At 41.7% G+C, this 26,537-nt stretch overlaps 1 protein-coding gene and 1 long non-coding RNA gene across 3 annotated transcripts in view; one reads left to right on the top strand and one right to left on the bottom strand.

The window, feature by feature from the left end:
• Window positions 1-26,537, bottom strand: part of ZNF704 (zinc finger protein 704) — a 202,659-nt gene that overhangs the window by 51,276 nt on the left and 124,846 nt on the right. The gene's annotated exons all lie outside the window — the stretch shown is intronic.
• LOC139039875 (uncharacterized) overlaps window positions 1-26,537 on the top strand; it is a 139,419-nt gene that overhangs the window by 78,465 nt on the left and 34,417 nt on the right. Inside the window, exon 2 of the long non-coding RNA XR_011493100.1 lies at window positions 22,425-22,482. This is a non-coding gene — a long non-coding RNA (uncharacterized lncRNA). The remainder of the gene's footprint in view (window positions 1-22,424; window positions 22,483-26,537) is intronic.

Below are 26,537 nucleotides of genomic sequence, written 5' to 3'. Positions count from 1 at the left end.
TTTATGCAGCCACTGTTCTAGCCTTTACTGAACTCAGTTAATCCTCCTAATTCTATGAAGCCAATATTATTGTTATCCCCATTTTTAGGGATGAGGAAACTGAGGCACAAAGAGGTAAAGCTGGAGCTTGGATTCCCAGCCAGGCAGCTGGACACCACAGGAAGTGTCTGTCGTGGACTGAATGTTTGTCTCCTCCCCAAATCCATATTTGAAGCCCTAACAACAACGTGATGGTACTAGGAGGTCCAGCCTTTGGAGGTGATTAGGTTTAGATGAGGTCATGAGGGTGGAGCCCCATGACGGACTAGTGCCCTTATGATAATAAGAGGAGACACGGAGCCAGATGGTTGCACCCGTAAGCCAGCAAGAGGGTCCTCACCGAGAACCAGATCAGTTGGCATCTTGATCTTGAGCTTCCCAGCCCCAGACTTGTGAGAAATAGATGTCTGTTGTTTAAGCCCCAAGTCTACGTACTTGGTTAAAGCAGCCTGAACTAAGGCAGTGTTTTTACCCAGTATGCTGGGGAAGGAGGGTGACAATTAGGCAAGTGGATAGGGTGCCCGACATGCGAGTGCAGCTGATCACAAGCTGGAGACCAGTGACACCCACTGAATGAGCTGGGCCAGCATGGAAGCAGGGTGGGCAAAGGCTCACCCTGGTGAACGTGGGGCATACTGCAGCCCTGCGAGGCCCCCAGGATCTCAGGCCTAGGCTAACACAGCTCTTCCTGATACCACCCACAGTGGTTCCCAGGATGCTTCCAGCTGTCATCCAAATTGGTTCTAGAGCTGCGCGTGTTCTGGCCTGCTGATGACAGATGTCAGAGGCTGTGACTCAGCAGCCACTGGGCAGGTGGAGACCAACGACAGTCCCGATGACAGTGACAGTTCTGACAGTAGCAGCAGTGGCAACGGAAGTGAAGAGAAGCAAATAGCAATAGTCTCATGGATATTGGGATTAATGACGTTTTGGTCACATACACTAGACGGAGAGAAACCCTCTGTGAATGGCAGGTCAGGTGAAAACTCTGTACCAGGAAGGAAAAATGTATATATACATGCAGACAAGATTTCGTATATTACTGAAATCATATTATTTTGTAGCTTGCTGAAATTGACGCATATCCTCCAACAGGTTACAATCTCACTGTTTTAAAGAAACTTCAGGGAGAATCTGGGGAGCTCAAAATTTATAACCTGTCTTTAGTGGCCATGTGCTAAAGGGCAGAACACAGCATAATTTTTTAATAAGTAGGGCTCCCAGGGGATAGTGGAAACCTCAACTATTGAGGCCCAGATTTTTCACCTTTTAAGCTGGTGAAATTGAAAGGGTGGGGCCACAGAACACTAAGTAAATGACACAACTTCTGCAAAAGCAAATTATGCAGGATTCATCTGTTATAACTGTTTGAGGAGATAGATAAGCATGTGGATACAGGGGAAGCCGTGAACGAGTGGCTCACAGCCCTCCGTCTTCCCAAATGACGTTTAGCTATAGTATCCAGCTGGTTAGACGACGCATGGCTCCTGAGCAAGTCAAGCTGTGGTAGGAAGGACACTGAAGGTGATCCCTTTAGGTTTTAAAAATGCCTTTAAAAAGAGTTATCTCAGAATTGAGGCAGCCGTGTCATGAATAAAGAGCCAGTTTAGAGACAGAAAAAATGGTGGAAACAGATGGGCACCTCTCTGGATGGAGACGTGTCAACAGCTGAGTCCCTGTGAAACTGCTGCTCGGGACCATTTTATAAGTGATCTGGACGAGGGTACAGAAAAATTTCTAGGTTTGCTGATGATCCTGACATCTAGTTGATAAGGACGGATTTCAGAAGATATTTTAACAGTATACTAAATAGACAAAAACATTGGTATATTTCAATGTGAGAAAGTGGAAGGTAATAAATGCATAAAGAAAAAAAAAGTGTCACAGACTTCCAGGCATATGAGATCTGAGTGATCAGTTACAACCCAGAAGAGCTTCCTAGGATTAAATGATAGAATCCATTAATAGGAAAACTATCTCGGGGTCAGCTAGGCCAACCTGTCATCTGAAGCCACCGCTCTCTTCCACAGCATCCTCACCACGTGGACACTGAGTCGTTGCTCTCAGGTGAGGAACACATCAACCGCAGAGGGAGCAGCCTTTTTCAGACAATTCAATGTTTAGAAAGTTCTCCTTTGTGTGGAGGCAACACTAGCCTTTTCCTTATGCAGTTCAGTGTTCCAGGATGACAGAGAGCAATTCTGTAGATTTGCTTTCACATCAATGGGTTCATACAACATGTGAGCTTTTGTGACTGGCTCCTTTCACTCAGCATAATGTTTTCAAGGTTCACCCGTGTTGTAGCATGTATCAGAACTTTCTCATCTTTATTGCTGAATAATATTCCATTGTACGGCTATATCACATTTTATTTATCCCTTCATCAGCTGATAGACTTTTGTGTTGTTTCCACATTTTTGGCTACTATGAATAATGTTTTTATGAATATTAATATACAAGTTTTTGTGTGGCCGTGTGTTTTCAATTCTCTTTTGTATATACTTAGGAGTAGAATTGCTGGGTCATATGGTAACTCTATGAGAAACTGACAAACTGTTTTCCTTTCCTTTCCAAAATGGCGGCACCACTTTATAATCTACCAGTAATGTATAAAGGTTCCAACTCCTCCATCCTCTCCAATACTTGTTATTGTCCATCTTTTTGATAATGGCTATCATAGTAGGTGTGAAATCACTTTAATTTACATTGCCCTAATGACTAATGATGCTGAACATCTTTACACTTGCTTATTTTCCATTTTTCTTTGGAAAAATGTCTATTTAAGTCCTTTGCCTTTTTTTGTGTGTGAGGAAGATTTGCCCTGAGCTAACATCTGTGCCAATCTTCCTCCACTTTACATGTGGGTCACTCCCACAGCATGGCTGATGACTGGAGTAGGTCTGCACCCGGAATCTGAACCTGTGAACCTGGGCCACCAAAGTGGAGCACAGAACTTTAACCACTTGGCCACATGGCCAGCCCTTCCTTTGCCCTTTTTAATTCAGTCATCTTTCAAAATATTGAGTTGTAAGAGTTTTTATATATTCTGGATACTAGATCAATATCAGATATATGATTTGGAAGTATTTTCTCTCATTCTGTGGGCTGTCTTTTCACTTTCTTGATAGTGTCTTTCCCAGCACTAAAGTTTTTAATTTTGATGAAGCCTAATGTATCTAATTTTTCTTTTGTTGTTTGTACTTTTGGTGTCATATTTAAGAAACCATTGCCTAACCCATGGTCGTGAGACTTATTTCTATATTTCCTTCTAAGAGTTTTATAGTTTTACCTCTTACATTTAGATCTTTGATCCATTTTGAGTTAGTTTTTTAATATGGTTGAGGTAGGGGTCTAACTTCTTTCTTTTGCATGTGGATATTCCAATTGTCTCAGCACCATTTGTTGAAAAGACACTTCTTGAATTGTCTTGGCACCATGTTGAAAGTCAATTGACTGTAATGGGAGACTCATTTCTAGCAATGACATTGGCCATTTGCTTTTCATACTGTGGACTCATACCGAATTTAATGTCAACTAAATCCTCTAAGTGTTTCATGGTGTTGCAGTAAGCCAAGTCTGCCCCATCCTGCCCTTGTGCAGATGGGAACTGGGGCCCAGATAATGGACTTCATCTTTATTGCTCCTGAATATCACCTTTCCAGTTCAGCTGGTCATTCCACTAAGTGGGGAGCTTTGGGATGTGGTGTCCAATGTCCCTCCCAGGTTTATATCATCCATATCATCATTTATCCAGATCAGTCATGGAATATTTAATAAACTTCCTATCAGGCAACTAGTCTGGGTATGGGTGAATAAGACAAGGTACTCGCCCCTATGGACAAGACAGAAAGAAGACAGATAATACAGAATTAAACTAATAAAGAAGAAAGGAACAGAGAAGAACTACTAAACCATCTGGAAAAAAAAAGTAACAAAATGGCAATAAATACATTTTTATCAATAGCTACTTTAAATGTCAATGGTCTAAATGCTCCCATCAAAAGACATAGGGTGGCTAATTGGATAAAAAAACAAGACCCATGTATATGCTGCATACAAGAGTCACACTTCAGAACTAAGGACATTCACAAATTGAAAGTGAAAGGATGGAAAAAGATACTCCATGCAAATGGCAAAGAAAAGAAAGTGGGGGTAGCAATACTTATATCAGACAAAATAGACTTTAAAACAAAAACTGTAACAAGAGACAAAGAAGGGCATTAAACAATGATAAAGGGAACAATCCACAAGAGGATACGACACTTGTAAATATCTATGCACCCAACATACGAGCACCTAAATATATAAAGCAACTATTAACAGACATAAAAGGAGTAATAGACAGTAACACAATAATAGTAGGGGACTTTAACACTCCACTTACACCAATGGATAGATCATCCAAACAGAAGATCAGTAAGGAAACACTGGCCTTAAACAACACCATACACCAGGTGGACTTAGTAGATATATATAGAACATTCCATCCAAAAACCACAGAATACACATTCTTTTCAAATGCACATGGAACATTCTCCAGTATTGATCACATATTAGGCCACAAAACAAGTCTCAATAAATTTAAGAAGATCCAAATAATACCATGCATCTTTTCTGACCACCAAGGTATGAAACTAGAAATCAACTACGGGATGAAAATCAGAAAAGCCACAAAAATATGGAGATTAAACAAAATGCCACCGAACAATGATTGGGTCAATGAAGAAGTCAAAGAAGAAATCCAAAAATACCTCAAGACAAATGAAAATACAACATGCCAAAATCTATGGGATACAGCAAAAGCAGTTCTAAGAGGAAAGTTTATACCAATTCAGGCCTATCTCAACAAACAAGAAAAATCCCAAATAAACAATCTAACAGTGCACCTAAAGGAACTGGAAAAAGAAAAACAAACAAGGCCCAAAATCAGCAGAAGGAAAGAAATAATAAAAATCAGAGCAGAAATAAATGAAATAGAGACTAAAAAAAATAGAAAAAATTAATGAAACTGAGAGCAGGTTCTTTGAAAAGATAAACAAAATTGACAAACCTTTAGCTAGACTCACCAAGAAAAAAAGAGAGAAGTCTCAAATAAATAAAATCAGAAATGAAAGAGGAGAAATTACAACAGACATCTGAGAAATACAAAAGATTATAAGAGAATACTATGAAAAGCTATATTCCAACAAATTGGATAATCTAGAAGAAATGGAGAATTTGAATAGACCAATCACCAGTAAGGAGATCAAAACAGCAATCAAAAACTTGCCAAAAAATAAAAGTCCAGGACCAGATGGCTTCCCTGGTGAATTCTACCAAACATTCAAAGAAGACTTAATACCTATCCTTCTCAAACTCTTCCAAAAAACTGAAGAGAAAGGGAGGCTTCCTAACTCATTCTACAAAGCCAACATTATCCTGATACCAAAACCAGACAAGGACAACACAAAAAAAGAAAATGACAGGCCAATATCACTGATGAACATTGATCAACAATCCTCAACAAAATACTAGCAAATCGAATACAACAATACATTAAAAACATCACACATCATGATCAAGGGGGTTTCATTCCAGAGACGCAGGGATGGTTCAACATCCACAAATCTATCAACTTGATACACCACATTAACAAAATGAAGAATAAAAATCACATGATCATCTCAATAGATGCAGAGAAAGCATTTGACAAGATACAGCATCCATCTATGACAAAAACTCTAAAGAAAATGAGTATAGAAGGAAAATACCTCAACATAATAAAGGCCATATATGACAAACCCACAGCAAATATCATTTTCAGTGGAGAAAACTGAAAGCTATCCCTCTAAGAACAGGAACCAGACAAGGATGCCCACTGTCACCACTCTTATTTAACATAGTATTGGAAGTCTTAGCCAGAGCAATCAGGCAAGAAAAAGAAATAAAAGGGATCCAAATTGGAAAAGAGGAAGTGAAACTGTCACTCTTTGAAGATGACATGATTTTATATATAGAAAACCCTAAAGAATCCACTTAAAAACTTTTAGAAATAATGAATGAATACAGTCAAGTTGCAGGATACAAAATCAACATGCAAAAATCGGTTGCATTTCTATACACTAACAACGAAGTAGCAGAAAGAGAAATTAAGGATAAATCCCATTTACAATTGCAACAAAAAGAATAAAATACCTAGGAATAAACTTAACCAAAGAGGTGAAAGATCTGGCACCAAAAACTATAAAACATTGTTGAAAGAAATTGAAGAAGACACAAAGAAATGGAAAGATATTCCGTGCTCTTGGATTGGAAGAATTAACATCGTTAATGTCCATACTTCCTAAAGCAATCTATAGATTCAATGCAATCCCTATCAAAGTTCCAACAACATTTTTCACAGAAATGGAACAAAGAATCCTAAATTTATATGGAACAACAAAAGACCCCGAATAGCCAAAGGATTCCTGAGAAAAAAGAACAAAGCTGGAGGCATCATGCTTCCTGATTTCAAAATATACTACAAAGCTATAGTAACCAAAACAGTAAGATACTGGCACAAAAACAGACACACAGATCAATGGAACAGAATTGAGAGCCCAGAAGTAAACCCACACATTTATGGACAGCTAATATTTGACAAGGGAGCCAACAGCATACGATGGAGAAAGGAGAGTTTCTTCAATAAAGGGTGTAGGGAAAACTGGACAGCCACATGCAAAAGAATGAAAGTACAAAATCATCTTACACTGTGCACCAAAATCAACTCAAAATGGATTAACGACTTGAGTGTAAGACCTGAAACCATGAAACTTCTAGAAGAAAACATAGGTAGTGTGCTCTTTGACATCAGTTTTAGCAGCATATTTTCAAGTACCATGTCTGACTGGGCAAGGGAAACAAAAGAAAAGATAAACAAATGGGACTACATCAAACTAAAAAGCATCTGCACAGCAAAGGAAACCATCAACAAAACCAAAAGACAACCTAACAACTGGAGGAAGATATTTGCAAACTATGTATTGGATAAGGGGTTAATATCCAAAATATACAAAGAACTCATACGTATCAACAACAAAAAAACCAACAACCCAACTCAAAAACGGGCAAAAGATCTGAACAGAGATCTCTCCAAAATACACGGATGGCCAACAGGTACTTGAAAACATGTTCAACAACATTAGCTATCGTGGAAAAGCAAATTAAAACTACAATGAGATATCACCCTACTCCAGTCAGAATGGCTATAATTAACAAGACAGGAAAACAGGTGTTGGAGAGGATGTGGAGAGAAGGGAACCCACGTACACTGCTGGTGGAAGTGTAAAGTGGTGCAGCCACTATGGAAAGCAGCATGGAGTATCCTCAGAAAATTAAGAATAGATCTACCATGGGATCCAGCTATTCCACTGCTGGGTATTTAGCCAAAGAACTTGGCTAAATAACACAAATGAAATGCAACACAAATGCATAAAGATACATACACACTTATGTTCATCGCAGCATTATTCACAATAGCCAAGACTTGGAAGCAACCTAGGTGCCCATCAAGGAATGAATAGATAAAGAGGATGTGGTATATATACACAATGGAATACTACTCAGCCATAAGAAATGATGACATCGGGCCATTTGGGACAACATGGATGGACCTTGAGGGTGTTATGCTAAGTGAAATAAGTCAGAGGGAGAAAGTCAAATACCCTATAATCTCACTCATAAGTAGAAGATAAAAACAATGACAAACAAACACATAGCAACAGAGATTGGGTTGGTGGTTACCAGAGGGGAAGGGGGGAGGGAGCGGGGGAAAGGGTGATGAGGCACATGTGTGTGGTGATAGTTTGTAATTAGTCTTTGGGTGCTGAACATGATGTAATCTACATAGAATTTGAAATATATTATGATGTACATCTGAAAGTTACATAATGTTCTAATCCAATGTTACTGTTATAAAAACAAAAATAAAAATAAAAAACAGAAGTAAACTAATAAACAAGATAATTTCAAATAATGAGCCTCTTCAGTAATAGATGATTTAGGGGAATCTCTTTAATCTGTAATTGTTTTTAGTAGCAATTATGTCTTCACTATCATCTTAGAAGCCAGTCATGTCTCAACGTCATTGTCTAAGATTCATTTCAGTGAGTGTTGTACTTTGAGAAAGTGCCCTCCTACTCTCTGATGCTGACATGAAGGAGAACACCCTCTTTGGTGCCACGTAGGTGGGTACACTACAGGGATGGCTGGGCCACAAGCCTCACCCCACAGTCTTGCTTCACGTTCTACAAGAATACATTGCAATCCTAAAATGACCCCCGCAACTTGCTGCATCAGAGACGGCCTGAAAACACTGCTGCCACTTTGTCCTGGATAAACCACACAGCCGTCTGCAGTCGTGGTCCAATCTCTTCCACCAGCAGCTGCAGCCCTATATGCGTGTTCTTACTGTCTGTGAAAACTGCCGTCTTGTGGGGCATTTGTAGAGTCAAGGGAGAATCATATTTGACTTAGGAGGAATCCTACTGAAGCAAATGAAAATGAAATGCACCAGAGGGAAAACATTTTCCTGAACCTCCATCACCTTTGAGATGAAATTCTATCAACACTGATGAAAAGCAGCCTTATCCCCAGAGCCTGACACGTCCAACAAATATTTGTTGAATGAGTGAGTGAATCAAGAGAAAATTCTGCACTATTCAAAACTTTGGCCTCTGCTGTACGTTCTTTGGTCCATGAGACTTTTTTCAAGTTCATTTGAGTATCAAACTTTCTGGGATTTTTGGTGTTGGATTTTGTTTTTAATTCCTTCTTGATCAATGAACCAGTGACTGCTCCCAAGGCTCCAAGGAGGTATTGGTGACCGCCCGGATACTTTTAGCACCTCTAGCCAATCTCAGTCCATGAGATTACTGGACGCTACTGATGAGCTCCTCTGGCCAGCCTCTTCTGCGTGCCTTTGATCTTTGTCTTACTGGCTTCATATATTTACATCAGCAGTTTTCTTCAAAAAAAGAGGGCCCCCAAGCTGAATTTCTCTCAGCAACCACTGGTTTCCATTTGACTGGTAAGTCATCTCTTAAGTGCACTTGTGAGTAACATATAGGTCCTTTAAAGGGGGTGGTGGCAGGAGGCTGTTAGGACCAGGACTGTGATAGCTTAGTATAAATATTTTGTTTAACACAAAACATTTCTGTTGCCACTGATCTTTCCTTTCTGCCATTTTGCCTCTGTGCACACAAGGAGAAGTCAGATTTAATATTCATCAATTCAACTGATTCCATGGAAACAATAGTGATTTCTAAGATGAAAAAGAATTATGGATGCATGCTGATTATATTTCTTGGCTGCAAAACCCAAAATTCTGACTCATCAAATTAAATTACTCATTAAAAAACACAGGCCAAAAAAGTATACTCTGCATTCAGATACTAATGTCTATCAGATGGGACAGAGAATGAGATAATATCACAAGAGAATAATTCACTGCCCTGTTCTCATAGGCAGAAATGAAGGATGCATTTCTAGGATCACTATTAATTTATTAAGCCCACAGAAGATGTGAATTAAATAGCCCTTGTCCTTTGTTTTCAATAAGACTATCTGAGACACATGTTTTTGTGTTCCCAAAGTGAGCGTTTTATTCTTTTTCTCATGAGAGGGGCACTGAGACCCAACAGGAGGGCTCTGCAAGACTCAGGACAGCTTCCAGGGGCCACAGCATCTCTGGGCAACAGCTCATTTATGGCAGTGATTTTGCTATTTGGAAGAGAGTGGCACACTGCTGGGCCACTCTGTACTGTGGCTTCCAATTTCTATTTTGAGGATGTGGGGCTCCTAGGGAGCATGAAGCCCAAGGGCTGCGTGAGGCCAGAGGCTTCTCCACTCCCACCTTTTAGAGACTTGCTGTCTATACCTGCATTCTTCAAACCTTCCTGCACATTAGATTCCCTGGGAGAACTTTTATTAAAAATAATATAGACGCCCAGCTCCACCCCAGACTAATTAAATCAGGATCTCTCAAGTGGGCCTAGGAGATTAATATTTTTAAAACTTCCCAGGAGACTCTAATGAGCAGCCTGGGTTTTGAGTCTGATTCAGAGGTTAACAAACAAGGAACCCCTCATGACAAGCGGTGGGGGACTCCTTTCAGGGGGGCTTCCTGGATATCATTTCATTTCTTCCATCTTTCATTCTCAAAACTAGGAACAGGAGCATTAAACCAAGTCACATGCCATATTGGAATTGAGAGTTTAACTTCAAAGGTCTTGGTGCTTATAGGTCAAAAAACATTCATATTCTCTCCAACACTTAACAGGATCCATACCCTTCTGCCAGCCTCCTTTCTAAAATGCTTCTTCCCCTTGATAGAGTCCAAGGAAATCAGGTCACTTAAAAAGAAAATGACGACTCACAGAAGGAATCTTAGTTCATCCGAGACCCTCTATCCTTGCATCACCCAGAGTCATCTTCCCTTAGCCTTCTAGCAGCTGCAGCCAAAGTATTCAAGAAGACACCTACCCTTCTTTTTTTTTTTTTTTTTTTTAAAGATTTTATTTTTTCCTTTTTCTCCCCAAAGCCCCCCGGTAGATAGTTGTGTATTCTTCGTTGTGGGTTCCTCTAGTTGTGGCATGTGGGACGCTGCCTCAGCGTGGTCTGACGAGCAGTGCCATGTCCGCGCCCAGGATTCGAACCGACGAAACACTGGGCCGCCTGCAGCGGAGTGCGCGAACTTAACCACTCGGCCACGGGGCCAGCCCGACACCTACCCTTCTTAAACGCCGTAACTGATACTGATAGCTCCTAGGAAGCTTATTATGTCAAGAACTGATCCACAGGAGTTGTTTTTGGACAGACGTCTAATTGCATGTCCAGAAAACTTCAAGTAATCCATTTTAAGTCATTTGGAAACTGCTGTTGTTCATAATTTAGCAATTTCAAGCAAAACAGTTACATTTTTGGCACTGGTCTCTGTTCTGTATCCTTAAGCACGTCTGTTCCTAAAATCTGAAAACAAGAACTCAACAGTCTCTTCAAACTGGGATTACAATATTCCTCAGTCTTATCTACTAAAGGAGCTTCATATTAAATTCTACATGGAAGGCATGTGCTGTCAGGAACAATACCTAAGGGCCAGATCAGCAAGATTTGTTGCTTGCTGTTATTCGCTGGCAGCTTCCTCTCCTGGTTTGGTTTCTCTGCCTCGGGGAAAACTAAGAAAGGCCAATTAAAACACTGCTTAAACTTTATCACACTTCCATTTTTAAGTTGCAAAGGCATTCCATACTCTTAAAATAACTCCAGTAGTTAAGCCTCTCCGAACGCTTTTAGCTAATGTAAAAGCTTCCTTGGCAGGGAAAGGTTTAAGTAGAAAAAATACGTGTGAAATGTCTGAAGTCCAACATCCACCCATCACTCCGTAATTCTTGCCTTAACAGCAGGGTTATTACTCATCACGGCGAGAAGACATTCAAATATCCCGTTGCTCCGTCACAATAGCATTCATGCTCACAGCACCACTTATTCACCTAATTATTTCTTGGGTCAATATCATTGGCTCCTACTACGTGCGAGTTTGTGCCAGGCACTGCGGACACAATGGAAAGCCAGAGAGCTGCACTCATGAAACATACTTTAGCGGGAGGATGACGTGGAACAGAGACTCTGCAGCCTGCCAAATGGGTTAAAGTTTTCGTTCTGCTACTTACTCTGTAATTCAATTATCTCAACTATAAATGGAAATCGTAATACCTGCTTCTTGGGGCACTGAGAGATTTGAGAAAGAATGTACACAAAACCTCTGTCTCCTCTGTCTTTCTCTTTGCCAACCTGAACTCTAGGTTCTTTTGATTCCGTTTCTGCAAATTCTTTCCAGTCCATTCCCTCCTTTTTATATCTCCTTTCCTAGTCACCGTCCTCTTATTGGGATGATTACCAAGTGGCTGGCTGGGCTGTCTACTCTAGTTTCGTCCTCTTCCCCTTCTGGCGACCATCCTTACTCCATTCTTCAAATTCCCATTTACGTGATCTTGCTGAAATTTAGCTCTAATCATGACCTTTCCCCTTCTCCAAATCAAAAATCTGTGATGACTCCATATTACCCCCTGAACAAAGGTCAAACCTCCTGGCGTGGCATTCAAGGCCATTCAGGAGTTGATTCCAATCCAAAACGGTCTCCTTCCCTCTCATATATTTACAGGGTCGAACTTGCATGTCAATGTTTAAGTGTGCATTTTTCTAGAATAGAGCTTCAAAACATTCAACAAATTCTCAAATGAAACCAAAATGTTTAAGAACTACTAAACTGCCTGCCTGGCCTTAGTTTCCACCTTCCAATAACCCCTTGTTCTGGGGCTTCCGCCACCCCAGAAGACTTTTCACTCTCATATTAAAGTCAGTGTTGTGCATGATTTTCTTTAGAGTTCACTCCACCTGGAATGCCCAAACCCCCAGCGTGGCTTATTTAAATTCTACCCACGCTTTAAGGCTATCTCAAATTCTATGCTCTCCAGAAAGTGACAACTGATTCTGCAGTTAGAATTATTGCTCTCATATTATGTGCCCAACACTTTGAGCTTTTCTTGTATTACTGTGGTAGTTGGCATCATTCCTCCCAGGACTTCACTCCTCTCTGCATCCATGCCCTTTAAGAGTTGAAACTGTAGTTCCTTCCTTGAGAGGTAGAGTATTCTTCCTCACCCCATTGTTTTGGGCATGCCATGGTACTTGTTTCAGTCAGTGGAATGGGGCAGACGTGGTGGTGTGCCAGCTCTAAATCTGGGCTTCAAGGGGCCTCGTGGGGTCTGTTTGTCCCTCTGGCACTTCTGCCATCACTATGAGAACAATCTCCAGAGAGCTTGCTGATCCAGAGAAGATGAGAGCCATCGGGAACAAACCTGAACCCAACGTGCACTTTGAAGCCCATCCCTGTCAAAGCCAGTCTAGATCAACTGACCCCCCAGCCAACCCGCATAGGAACGAGTGAGAATATATAAGTGACTTTAGAGCAGTTTGCTACTCAGCATTGTTGTGCCAGTAGCTAACTGATGAATTTTTGTACAATTTTGTATTTTAGTTTTCCACGTACACAAGTCTGTTCCTTCCAGGAGGCAGGAGGAGCCACACAGTCTGGATCTTTGTGTTCTCTAGTGCCTTAGTCCGTATCTTGCACAGAGTGGGCACTCTATGCCTTTTTCTTGGTTTCAATTGGATAACAAACAATTTATTAAGGTTTAAAATCAACAGAGGGGGCCATTAGTTAGATGTCTTGATTATAGTCAGACTACCCAGTGTGCTCTGTGGGGTGGTACCATAATAATCTGACGAGCTTCCATGGAATGCCTCCAGGAAAGATCAAAGTAACAATAACTACTGATTACTATACAAATAACTATTAGTTGCTAGGCCAATAATGGCAGGGTTACTCTTTTCAAAATGTGACATAGGTCAATTATCACGAAGCTTTAAGGAGCTGGGACAAAGGAGCTACCACTTGTCTTGTAAATGGCAGATTTGGAGGTCTTTGACATGCACTCAAAAGGGCTTCTTGCTTCCACAGATCTTCTTTGGGGGCATTTTCTTCCTTTTCACCAAGGATTTTAGCTAGTTCATGGATGTTTGACTTAAAAGAGGTCTGTTTATCACTCTGCTTTTAGGAAATGTGTTAGGAGCTGAGGGCTGGGGGAAAGCAGGTCACTGTTGCAGCTGGCAGAAGCAGGTGGCCGAGTACATGAGAAATGAGCAGACTCCAGACTGAGAATTGGGCCTGTCTTCCAGCCCCAGATTGGCTTCCACATAACCAGTTGTGTGACCTCAGGAAATCACTTAGCTGCCTTGAAATGGAAGGAACTAATATTGATGGGATGCAGTCATTGGTCTAGTATCCCGTACACATTGTCTCATTTCATCCCACATTAATACCATGGGAAAAGTGAAGAGCTTTAAAGACTCTGGTTTGCCCAAGGTCACACAACATATCAAATGACAAAGCCAGGGACTGAATTCAAGTCTGTCTGCCTGCCTCTAAAATCCATGCTTTTCCCAGGGCACCACTGCCTCCCATTGGTGATTCCTGCCACCTTCCCCCATCACCCAGATGTGACTCCTTGGATATTAACCTTAGCCCAGTGATAAATAAATGGAAAGCAATGGGACATATTGGAGTATGTGAGGAAGCCATGTGGTGTAAAACTAATTCAGCCTGTTTTTCCAAAGCCTTGTTTTTCCAAAAAGGGCTGACATGGCCTGTTGAGCAGGCATTGTACATCTGCTTTAAACATTTACTATGCCCCAAAGACAAGAGTGATGCCCCTAAAGATAAGGATGTAGCCTCTCCCCATATCGGCATTTCTTTAAGGATAAGCATCTCTTCCTGGAAACTAAGAATTAAGTGCTGACCTGCTATGCTCACCTCGTGACCACTGACCTGCTGGCCACCAACCTGCTGTGCCAGCAAAGCATCTCATGACTCTAGTAAAGGAGATATTCTTGTCATATGGGATGGATGCTCTTTGTTCCAAGATGGTACATAATCACTCTGCACACCCCACTTTTTTGGGGCCCCTCCTTCCTTGGGGAAGGAAGGCCCTGGGCTAGTCCTCAGATCTGGCTCATAATAAACTCACCTTAATTTTGATTTTAGAGATTGGTTATGGATTATTTGCATGGACACGAGGTTGAGTCTGAGGTTGACAAGCCCCCTCTACAAGGAGATTTATATTTCTGTGCCCAACCTCCATTGGAAGTCAGCCCCAGGGCTTTTAGCTCCAGCTGCCAAGCCACTTCTGCTTTCCTTCCTTTCTCCTCTCTGTTCTCAAAGTTTCACAGCCAAGCTCACGAAGGTTATTAGAGAACTTGTGAGCTTTCTTTTTATAAGTGTTCGTACACAGGAAATGCTGAAGTATGAGATGAACTTTCAAGACTAGTGTATGGAGCAGTCTCTGTGTTGCACGCACAGGAACTTCCTATATAAACTTCTTCCTGTGTTCGTCCAGAACGTTCCATTTCAGTAACTCAGGATGGAGGAGGCTAAGCATCTGTAAGGAAGCAGTTGTTCTCCTCTGCTTGTGGTCTCTTCCTTTTAACCACAGCATTCATGGGCGAGCTGGAGGAACCAAGAGAAAGTTCCTCTCGTTCCCCTCAATGGTAAAGGAGAGATACTGGGAAGGACTGTTTCCATGGGCCCTGCTTGCTCATCCAGAGGGGAAAACTTGAAAGCTGGAAGCAAAGCCCCGTAGCAAGCCATGCAGAAGGTTAATCGGCAACCGCCCTTTGCTTACTCTCATCAATCTCAGTCATCCAGCCAGTCAACAGGCGACTTAGTCAAGTCATCAGTCAGCTGACCAGGCAGTCAGATGCTCCTGCGCCAGGCAGAGGTCAGACATTTACAGCAAAGGCTCATCTACTAGGCCCTGCCAGGGCACTGTTCACAGAGTACCTCCACGCCCCTTTGGTATCACTGATCACACTGTACTGTGCTTGTGGTTCAACTGCTTACACCGTCTTCTAGAGCGTAAGCTCCATGAGGGAGGAAGCACTTTGCTCCTTGCTCTGTACCCGGAGCCTAACACAGAGCCTGGCCTGTAGGTAATGCTGAAACAGACATTTGCAAATGAAGTGAATTCTTGAGAAAACTAAACTTTCTTTGGAATGATGTCACTTTAAGGAAATAGAAAGAGGAAGACGCTTGAGATTCCTTTATATAATAAGGAAGGAAATATGCAGCTGTCGCAGTCTGAATGTCTGAGACATGCTACACGAAAGCAGGGCACTGGGGGAGGCCTGGAAGGTTGGGGAGAAGGGATTTAAGTGGTCACAGACGTTTTGTATTAGAAGTTGCACAAGGGTTTGTCTGTTTAATTAAAATATGTTGATATTTACACTGTTAACCAGACTCCGTGGTGTGTCTGAAGGTATTCTGAGAATTTTTTTCCAAAGGTGTACTAAAATGAGAGAAATAGATAACATATTTGGTTAAAACTTAGGAGAACTTGTTTGGAGTTGCTTAAAACTTTTTAACATCCGTTTTCGCCATGTATACAATGATTTATCATGTTTTAGTAACCAAACTGACCAAGCAGTTTTTGGACACTAAAAGGTGCCCTGCATCATTTCTGACTTATAGTTTCTAGAACTATTATTATCACATTCATGCGTCACTTAACGACGGGGATATGACCTGAGAAACACATCGTTAGGCGATTCCGTCATTGTGTGAACATCGTCGAGCGCACTTACACACGCCTAGATGGTACAGCCTACCATATACTTAGGCTATACGGTACTCATGTACGGGACCACCGTCGTATATGCGATGCGTTGTTGACCGAAACGTTGTTATGCAGCGCGTGCCTGTAGACAGCACCTATAGTCCAGTGGAAGACCTCTTAACATGCTGGCTGGGTCAGTTAATCAACTGTTCAGTTAATCAAAAAAGCTTATTAAAGAGGAAAATCATAAAAATGCTACATATGGACCTTAAACATTTTATTTTTAATTCAAAATTGAGATCTTAGAGTAGGGGCTTCCTTATTAAGAGCGCTGATTCTCTAACAAGACTGCCTGGTTGCATCACTACCAGCTGTGTGATTTCCAGCAAGTTACTTTTTCTCCATCTCAATTTCCTCATCTGTAAAATGGGAATGAAAAGCTATCTACCTCATGGGGTTGTTGTGAGAATTAACTAACAAATACAAGCAAATTAATTAGGATGGGTCCTGGCACATGGCAACCTCTTAGTAAGTGTTGACTATTGTTGCAGGAATCATGAATTGTAGAAAATATTTAGTTGTGATTTAAAGTGAAACAAGAATTTGAAGACAATTACTCAGCAAGAGAAGTGCATAACTTAAAAAGATTTTTCCAGTCTTTTATAATGTTTTGTAGCACCTAGTATGTCATCAATTTTGATCAATCAATCAAATAAAAAAAGCAACCTGTTTTTAAAGCAACGTAATTTTTACAGAAATAATTTATTATGTTCTTCAGCTTGTACGTACACTTCTACAGCTCCTGTCTCCTACAACTGATCTGAGAATATACTCACTCTGGGGAAGAGTGGGTTCTCTTTGTCCACATCCCCAGGCTACCCTCTCCCACTTCATGAAAAAAGGCCACCTTTCATCCATCTTTCTAAATTGCCCCAGTGTGGCAAGACCTCTGGGGTGGCAACTGAGGAGTCACTTAGAAAAATCAGTGTTCGTGTCGTAAAGAGTGAATGACCCCGAGTATCGAATAAAAAAAAAATTCTTTTGCAATTCACATGGTTTCCAATTTTTTGGTTTCAAGAAAACTGAAGGAGAACCTAATCCAGTTAGAGCATTAGAAAGAGCTTTTGGTGATACAGTAGTGTGTGATATACAGCATTTCTCTCTCTCTTGAAGGCAGTTCAAATAACTGAGTGACATGGATATAATAAAACTCCTTCCATTCCTATCTACTTGTCTGTGTGTACAAGTTTTTTCAGCGCTCACATTACAAACAAAAAATAGGGATAAAACTGATGTTGAATAGTGTCTCATTCTAGTAAGATGTAATATTCATCCACAGATAAATGAATTTTTTTAAAATCCTCTATCTCAATCAGTGAGGCGGTTTTGACAAAATTTTATTTTTATGTTAACTTGCTTATCAAATTTTTATTGGATATGTGTTGTGTTGGTCAAACATGTACGACTAGTCATTGTTAAGTATGGCTCGTAGCAGAAAAAAAATTTTAAGGACTCAGAGTAGGGTAATCAAAAAACTTTTAAAGCATAAATATATTACATTAGGATAAAGTTGTATGGAGAAAGTGAAATGGAAACTGAGTTAAAAAGAAAAGGAATAAGTAAAATTTCTGCCAGTTAAAAAAAGAGTTTATTTGTGTATTTTAAATGATGGATGATGACGGGCATCAAATCTCTGCGGTATTTAGATTCCACTGGATATTTTAAAAGTGATGCTACGATTTTTAATTAAAATATCAATATGATTATTTAAATTACTATTTAAATACAATATTCCTATTAAAACCTATAATGCAAAATCTAAGGCATCAACATTCAAATGTGTGAGAGCGTGCATAGTTTTGCAAGAACTCGTGAGCAAAAAGTTTTGAAGACCCCCATCGAGAGAGCAGCCTGTCAGCTTTGAGTTTTAACCGTCAGAATGAAAAACACCAGTTGATCCAGGAAATCCCTTAATAGAATGTTCTTCTGTTGAAGGATTCAAAAGACCTTTATCATCACTACTTAGTTATTAATCAGGGAAATGCTATTTGGTGGTGTCTCACACTCATTCTTATCAGCTTTTTATACTTCAAAACGATTACAAGCCTTTAAGTGGGGCTGTATTATATTTATGCACGTACATGTAAAACTGGGGCTGCTCTGAAGATTGTTAGAAGAGATTTTTTAAATCATCATCAATAATTATCTTGTGACGTTGGAATTTTCATTTTTTCTCTTCCATGCAACTCAAAGTACTTTATCGACTGTGTTCAGTTGGTCTTTAACAAAGCCTGATGAAATATGCAGGGGGCAGTCAGAAAGGGGTTAAGTGACGTTTCTTTAGGGAGTCAGGGATGGTGTCAATAACAAATCGAATAAAGCCAGTGACTCTTCCTATTTATGAAAACATTCTGGATGGACAACAGCAAGCCCATATTAAAGAGTCACTATGCCTTTTCCAAGCTGATGCTGGGTTTGGGCTCCTTCAACCATATGCAAATGCATGTACATATGTCTACGTACATGACAAACGCATATCTGCAAAATGGCATTTCCCAAGCCCACTGCTAATTTTTTTTTTTTTTTTTTTTTGGTGAGGAAGATTGGCCCTGAGCTAACATCTGTTGCCAGTCTTCCTCTTTTTGTATGTGAGCTGCCACCACAGCATGGCCACTGACAGACACGAGTGGTGTAGGTTCCGCACCTGGGAACCGAACCTGGGCTGCCGAAGCGGAGCGCACCAAATTTAAGCACTAGGCCACCAGGGCTGGCCCATTATCATGGCTTTAACGCTCAACATTCACTGATGCTTCCCCCAAATATCTCTCCGGTCCAGACCTTTTAAAACTATACTCCTGTGTGCCGTCATGGAACCTTTGTCCAAACAGCAGTAGAAGCCAGAAAGCTGGGAGTTGTCCAGCCCTGTTCCCCTTCTTGACCTCTTATACCCAACTGATCCAAAGTTCCGTGGATTTTCCTTCAGAAATAACGCCCAAATCCTGCTCCCGTTCTGAATTTTTACCACCACTGCCTAATCCAGGCCCTCAGTTCCTCTCTGTTGAGTCCACCCTCCCAAACAAGAACCAATTCACTAGTCTCGCTGGCCCAGTCTCCACGCCACTTAATCCCATCTCCACAACACCATCCACGCGATCTCTTCAGAAGTCAAACGAAATCGTGCCATTCCGGGTCTAAACCTTTCCCAATGGCCCTGCACTGTTGACAATTTAAATTCTCATTTCTAAGCGTGGCTTATGAAGCCCTTCGCGATCTGCCCTGTGTCTACTTTCAGAGCGACACCTCCACCACTTCGCCCCGGCCGCTCCATCCTCCTGCCTTTCTCTGAGTGCCCCACGCTTGCTTTCATCCCCTCATTCAACTATCTGTCAAGGCCTCCTCTGCTTCAGGCACTGGTCAACGCACGGGTTTCCAGCAGCACATGTGCCAGGTCCCTGCCCTTACGGAAGTTCCATCCTGGGCTTTTTCACAGTCTATTTCCTTGCACTTGTCTAGTTTTCTTGTGAAGTGCCCATTTCCCACCCCTCCTCTGTCTAGCCAACTCCTGCTCCACTTCAGGACCTGGCCTTTTCATCAGAAATCCTGGAAGGCCACCTGGACCTCTCCCTCACATCGAGCTATTGGATATGCCTTCTTCAGGAAATCGACTTCAGCATGGGCTCTCCTCTTGTGCTGCTGGATGCCCAGTGCCTAGAACAGTGGCTGGCATATAGTGGGCTTTTAATCAATATTTATCAAATAAGTCATACCTACCCAAATATCTACCTAGCTGTGTGTTTCTACCTTGACGCTACGAACTGTGAGTTCCTAATGGTCAGAAACATTTACTTCACCTCCTTACCTCCACTGCTTATCACAGTGCCTTGTACATTGTTAGCAACCAATAATGGTGGATATAGGCCACACAGATTTACATGAAGAAACCAAAAAAAAAGAACTCACTGGGAAAAATGTTGTGATGGGTGAGCGTTATCCAACCCCTGGGGTGGGAAGGGGGAGGGTGTGTAAATGAGAAATAAGACACAGTGTTTGTGTTCCAAAGTGGTGGGGAGATACACACACATACAACTAATTAAAAAGTGCTGGGGTGCTTTTGTATTTAATTAGGGGTTCCAGCAAAATGCTGTGGTAGTGGGATAGGACAAGAGCATTTGGGAAGGCTTCCTGGAAGAAAAGCCAGGCCTTGAAGGGTTTTCTTAGGTTAGCATTGCCAGATAAAACCTAGGACTCCCAGTTAAGTTTGAATTTCAGATAAACAACAAATAAAATTTTTCTATAAGTATGCCCCATGCAATATTTTGGATATACTTACAGTAAAAATACATTCATTGTTTACCCGAAATTCAAATTTAACTGGGCCTCCCGCATTTCTATTTGCTAAATTCAGCAACTCCACCTCAGGTGCATGTAATAGCTCGACAACAAGAAGAGCAGGATGGAAAAGCACAGAGAGGATGGCCAACTGTCCAAGACGGTTGGAGTCTCAGGTATATGGGGCACCGGGGAAGGATGAAGCTATGGGGTTATTGCTAGGAAAGTAATGCGGCCAGATCGCAGAGGCTTTGAATGACCTTGACTGTCAAAGAAGAATATGATGTCATCCTGGGAGCTTATGTTCAGCAATGAAACAGGCACTATATCCTTTATGAAAATAGAGGGTACGCATAAATTTTTACGGAAATAACTCATGTCTTCCCGGGGACTTACTGTTAACACTGATTATATGAATTCCAAACACATTGGGAGCCATACAGAACTCGCCCTTAAATAGAAAGAGAGAGATTTTCTGAAAGTTAAATTAAATGTTTACATTTAACCGAGAATAGCTGTTGGCACTACTGAACATGAGAAACTTTTCTAAACAAATTTCTAACATAAGTAGTGATTTACAGACCTTAAATCAAGATGAAACAAGCTCATAAATGTCCACAGCAGGGAAAGAATCAATAAATTACAATCTTGTTCAACACTAAGTGTTGGCTTAAGTAAGATTTTTAAATCATGTGTTTATACAATGAGCACATCAAAATATTGGTCATTTGAATCACAGATATAAAATTAATGATTAAAAATTAACACGTTTATTATTTATTAGTTACCCTAACCAGTATAGAACCTCTTCAAAATAAAGCATTCAGGTTAACAATTGACAAAACCAAATTAGCAATGTTTTTTTCCCTACTGCATAAATATCAATACTTATGTTTTTTAATGTTTGCAATTTAACTCTGAAAAAGCAAGAATTTATAGGACAGATTTAGAAATCCCTTTTAAAAAATCTAAGCACTGAGGAATATTTTCTGTGATTTTTTTTAAGGTATAAAAAGACATTTTTGAGCAATTGGGGAAATTTGAATATGGACTGGACATTAGATGATAATAAGGAAGTATTTTAATGTTGTAGGCGTATAATAACTGTGGTTAAATTAAAAATAAAATCGTTTTCTGTTAGAGGTACACACTTTTATGGGTGCAATGATATAATGTGTGGGATTTGCCCTTAAAATACTCCACCTTAAAAAAAGGGGTGAGTGGGGCTAGCCGAGTGGTGCAGTGGTTAAGCTGATTTGGATCCCGGGTGTGGACACGGCACCGCTTGGCAAGCCATGCTGTGGCAGGCGTCCCACATATAAAGTGGAGGAAGATGGGCACAGATATGCACTCAGGGCCAGTCTTCCTCAGCAAAAAGAGGAGGATTGGTAGTAGATATTAGCTCACGGCTAATCTTCCTCAAAAAGAAAAAAAAAAGGGGTGAGGAGTAGCTGAAAGACAGCTGCCAGCATGTTGATGATGGTTGGAGTGGGGTGCTGGGTGTATGGGGGTCCAGCATATTATTCTATTTCAGCGTATGTTTGAAAATTTCCATAATAAAAGGTCAAAAACCAAAAGAGGCCTTTTTCATGAGTGAATAATTTCCTTGAAAGTATGTCATATAATACATTTACATCTTCCTTCCGATTCATATTTAAAAATATATATTTACATATGTATACTATACGTATTCTCTTACTGTGCCTGGTTAATAAAGCCCGTGAGCATGTCTATCTTATCAACGATCACTCACGTTTGTTGAGCACCTTCCAAGGACCAGTCATTGTGCTTGGTGGTTACCATGCAATGTCCATTTAATGTCTGCAACAAGCTTGTGATCTGGGCTTGATTATTATCCCTGTTTTACAGAGGGAGAAACTGAGGCTTGGAGACGTGACACGAATCTCACCATATGAAGAGAGCACAGGTATGTGTGTTGGGATCCGGACTCCGGCTGCCTGCCTCTCAAGTCCGTGTGTTCAACTATTACTGTACTGCCAGGGAGACTAACAGGAGTATAAACATACTCACAACACACATTATAAGGAAAAGAACGTGGGAAATTGCTCACACGGTTCTCCCTGGCCACAGCCACGTGGCTCAGGGCCAGACTTGCGATCCGTCCAGATCCAGCCTGGGTTCGGGCCCAGATCAAGGTGGGGTTTGAGGGACCAAAGGGGGGAGATGCTGCTCTCGGACAAAGGAGGAGAAGCAAAGAGAACCTGCGGCAGTCTCTCCTCACTGACAGCCGCAGTTCTGCCACTGCTGGTTTCTTTTTTTTTCTTTTAGTAATGCAAAACAACTAAAATGCAGAGTTTGCCTTTTTTGTGCCTTCTGACACCTGGTTCTATTTTGCGGGCCTTCGCCTCGGTGTTCAATCATTCGTCACGCAGAGCCTCTTGTTTGGCGCAGGGGGCCGGTGGGGGCTGGGGGAGTGTGGCGGGGGCGGCGGGGAGGGAAGACAGGCGGGAGGACGCGCATCCTACAGGCGAGGAAGCGGCGTGGCTGCAGCCCCGCGAGGCCCCGCCCCATGAGCTCATCGCCTGGCAGCGCAGACCAGGATGACATCATGTTTCTGGAGCGCTCCTTCCAGCCCACTGCGGCGAGCGCTCGTGCTTCGCCTGAGCACAGGAAAAATTAGCATCAGTATTTCTAGCTGCTCCCGAGGAAAAGGCGTTTTACTCAAAGGTGTCATGGGAAACACTACGTTACCTGCATCAGTATCAGCTCCTGCCAGAGGAAAGCAGAGCTTATCAGTAAATAAGTCACCGATTACTGCCCGTATCGGACCAGGAAGGAAACCGGCATCTTCAAAAACAGGGTCCAATTGCAATGGCGAGAGAGTGCGTTTTTCAAAGAGCTTCAGCCCAAAATTGTTTTTTAAAAAACCCACGGCAATAATATTAATAATTGTAATAATCATTATCATTTATTTAGCTCTTGCTGTATGCTAAGAACTATGCTAAATGTTTTACATATATCTAATTTAATCCTTATTACCAGAGTAGGCAGACCCCCCGCCCCCACACACATATACACACTTTACAGACGAGGAAACTGAGGCCTGGAGACGTAGGTAACGTGCCGAGGTCAGACAGCAGCAACTGGCAAAGTCAACAGAACTCGGTCCCAAGTCTGCACTGTTGATCAATCACTATGTGCACTGCTCCACAGGCCACTGCACAGCTCTGCTGCGTGCATGGCGATGTTTAATAACAATAAAATACACAAGAGAGGATTGTTTCCACCGAGAAATCACAGACGACCAAAGCTGGAGTATCTTCCATGCCTGGCATTTCCCACCTCATTAGACACCCCATCTCGTAAAGGGGAAATGTGGGGAGAGCAGGATTTATTAAGACCCTACTGCGAAATAATAGAAAATATATACATTGGTCTCTGCCCCCACTCCTAGCAGAGAGCTCCTAAAATTGTAATTTCCTAAGTGATAACAGCACTAGGAACATCTTTTGTTCTAATATTTGATCTTTGACCCTGTTCCTGACACAGTGCTCCTAAATCCTTTGGAATTTCCCGGGTGATAGGAATGTCTTTTGTCCTAACCAGGTGACTCTGGGTGGTCTCCAGAATAGGGGCAGGGGGGCGTTAGCAGAAAGCCCATGCAATGATCAGAAGCTTGGAATTTTCAGCCTCACCCCCTAGTCTCCAGAGAGAGTTGTTAATTGATCACACCTTTGTGATGAGGCCTCCATAAAAATCCCCGAAAGATGAAGGATGGGGTTCAGCGAGCTTCAGGGTTCCTGAACACAGGGGGGTGCCGGGAGACACCTGGACAGGCACGGAAGCTCCGCGCCCCTTGCCACATTCCTTGCCCTACACATTCTTCCCATCTGTATTCTTTATCAGACACTTTTAGAGTAAACTGGTAGACAGGGCGTAAACTTTTTCTGTAAGCTGCTTTAGCAAATTAATTGAACCCGAGGAGGGGGCTGTGGGAACCTTCAATTCATAGCTGGCTGGGCCGAAGTACAGGAACAACCTAGACTTACAATTGGCATCTGAAGTCGGGGGCAGTCTGGCGGGCCTGAGCCTTCCTCCCACTTCAGATGCCAACAGAGGGGCAGAAAGAGAAGGTGGGATGAAAACTACTAAAAGGAGAGGAGATGTGGCAGAATGGTCATGTGTGGGGCTCTCGGGTCTGAAGGGTTTGGATTTGGGTACAAGCTCGATGACAGAAGCTGGGTGGCCTTGCACCATAGACTCAGGCTTAGAGCCTCTACTTTCTTATCTATACAATGCAGAGATAACACACTCCTCATAGTGTCGCTGCGAGGCTCAAAGAAGACAATGCACAGTTCTGAACCCAGTGCCCGGGGTGCAGTCTGAGCTCAATAAGGGGGTAGGGTATGATGACTAAGGACAGGGACCTAGAATTCCCTCCACAGTACCTGACACCTGGCGTCCTCTTGGGTCCCAGAGACTAACCCTGTTTCACTGGATTAAGTGGGAGCCAATCACTTTTCTGTGACTTTTGGGGGAAGATTTTCCACCAGAACCCCTTTCACTCCCAGTCCACCCTCTCTCAAGCATTTTGCTCCCAATGCTAGCTATGGTCTGGGGCAGTGCCCTTCGGCTGGCAGGTCATTGAGCACTTCAGCTCAGCTGTGCCACGGATCGCTGATCAGAAATGCAATCAAGGCTCTGGGGGATTCCAATTGGAGAGAGAATCTATTCTCTACGGTGAGATGTCATTAAATCTGGGCTGATTAGGTATAACAAAATCTCACCCACGGAGAAGAGATTCTGATTACTATTGGAACCCCCCTGAGCCAGGATCAAATTTCTGATCAGCCTTATCGCAGAGAATCACCCGGATGGTGGTGTCTTATCTGTGCCCAAGGTGTCTGTCCATAAAATGACATGCCTGGTCCTAACGCCTATCAAACAAAGTAGGCAGCTTGATATTAATGGCACCAAAATCTGTGCCACAGGATGCCAGAAACAGAACACTCCCGGGGAGATGCTACAGCGGTACTAAGAAAGGAACTTTAAACCTGAGTCACATGGCAAGGAAGCAGATTAAAAAATGTAATTCCTGTGAAAGCATTTCTTCTCTCACAGTTCAAAGGAGAAATACATATGCGTCCAAAAAATATTGTTTGTATGCTTCGTGACTTTATCTGAAGTCATGTTATATTGGTTTAGCAAGCCATCATGACAGTTATAGGTTTAGCTAATTGTGGCCCCAGGTGATACAGTTCAATAATTACCAACAGTAAAAAATATATTTTAATTTCTAAGCAAGAGGTTAGATTTTTTCCTCTAACGGTGGGAGCATCTCCTTCCTCACTTTCTTAAACTGGACGTTTGCAACAACGTTACTTCTGGACTTTGGCCTGGTGCAGTAAAGCTGGTGGTTTACACCAGGAAGAATTCAGCTCAGGAATGCAACAGAAAACCACTCGAACAACATGAGTTACATTTATCACAAATTGGGAAATGAAAGGTGTGACCTGGATGCCTCGTAGGCCCAAGGCTTGATTAAACTTTGGAGAGACAAATAGAATTATATAATTTCATAACTAGAACCGACTTCCTAAGACACTTATTTTAAATGCTCTTATATTTGGAGAAAAGCAAGTTCTTCTGAGAATCTTTTTAAATGAAAGAGGTCAGTCTAAGAGATAATGAGTTAAACCTAATCTGCTTTAAGGTATTTGCTCCCTTATGACAGCCACCAAATAGCCATTTGAAGCTGGAACGGTCATTTGTCCCTTCCTGTCGTGAACAAGACCCAGAGTCCGTTGCTAAATGGACAGCATCCACTGTTTCATGAGGCATACCAACGTTTTAGGGGCTTGATGGTAATCAGAATTTCTATTGTTAAATCCTTGTTATTACTTAAAATACTTGCCACTTAAAAAATAACCAGTAGAAGGAAAATTGGGAGTTTTTCTAAACAAAAGAGTCAGGTATATACCAAATTAACTCCTGCTACTATAGCATAGCCAAGGAACGTGG

Source organism: Equus asinus, chromosome 12 (genome assembly GCF_041296235.1).
Source record: "Equus asinus isolate D_3611 breed Donkey chromosome 12, EquAss-T2T_v2, whole genome shotgun sequence".
NCBI lineage: Eukaryota > Metazoa > Chordata > Mammalia > Perissodactyla > Equidae > Equus > Equus asinus.
Note: the sequence above shows the minus strand (reverse complement) of the source record. Positions and strands in the feature narration are given on the sequence as shown.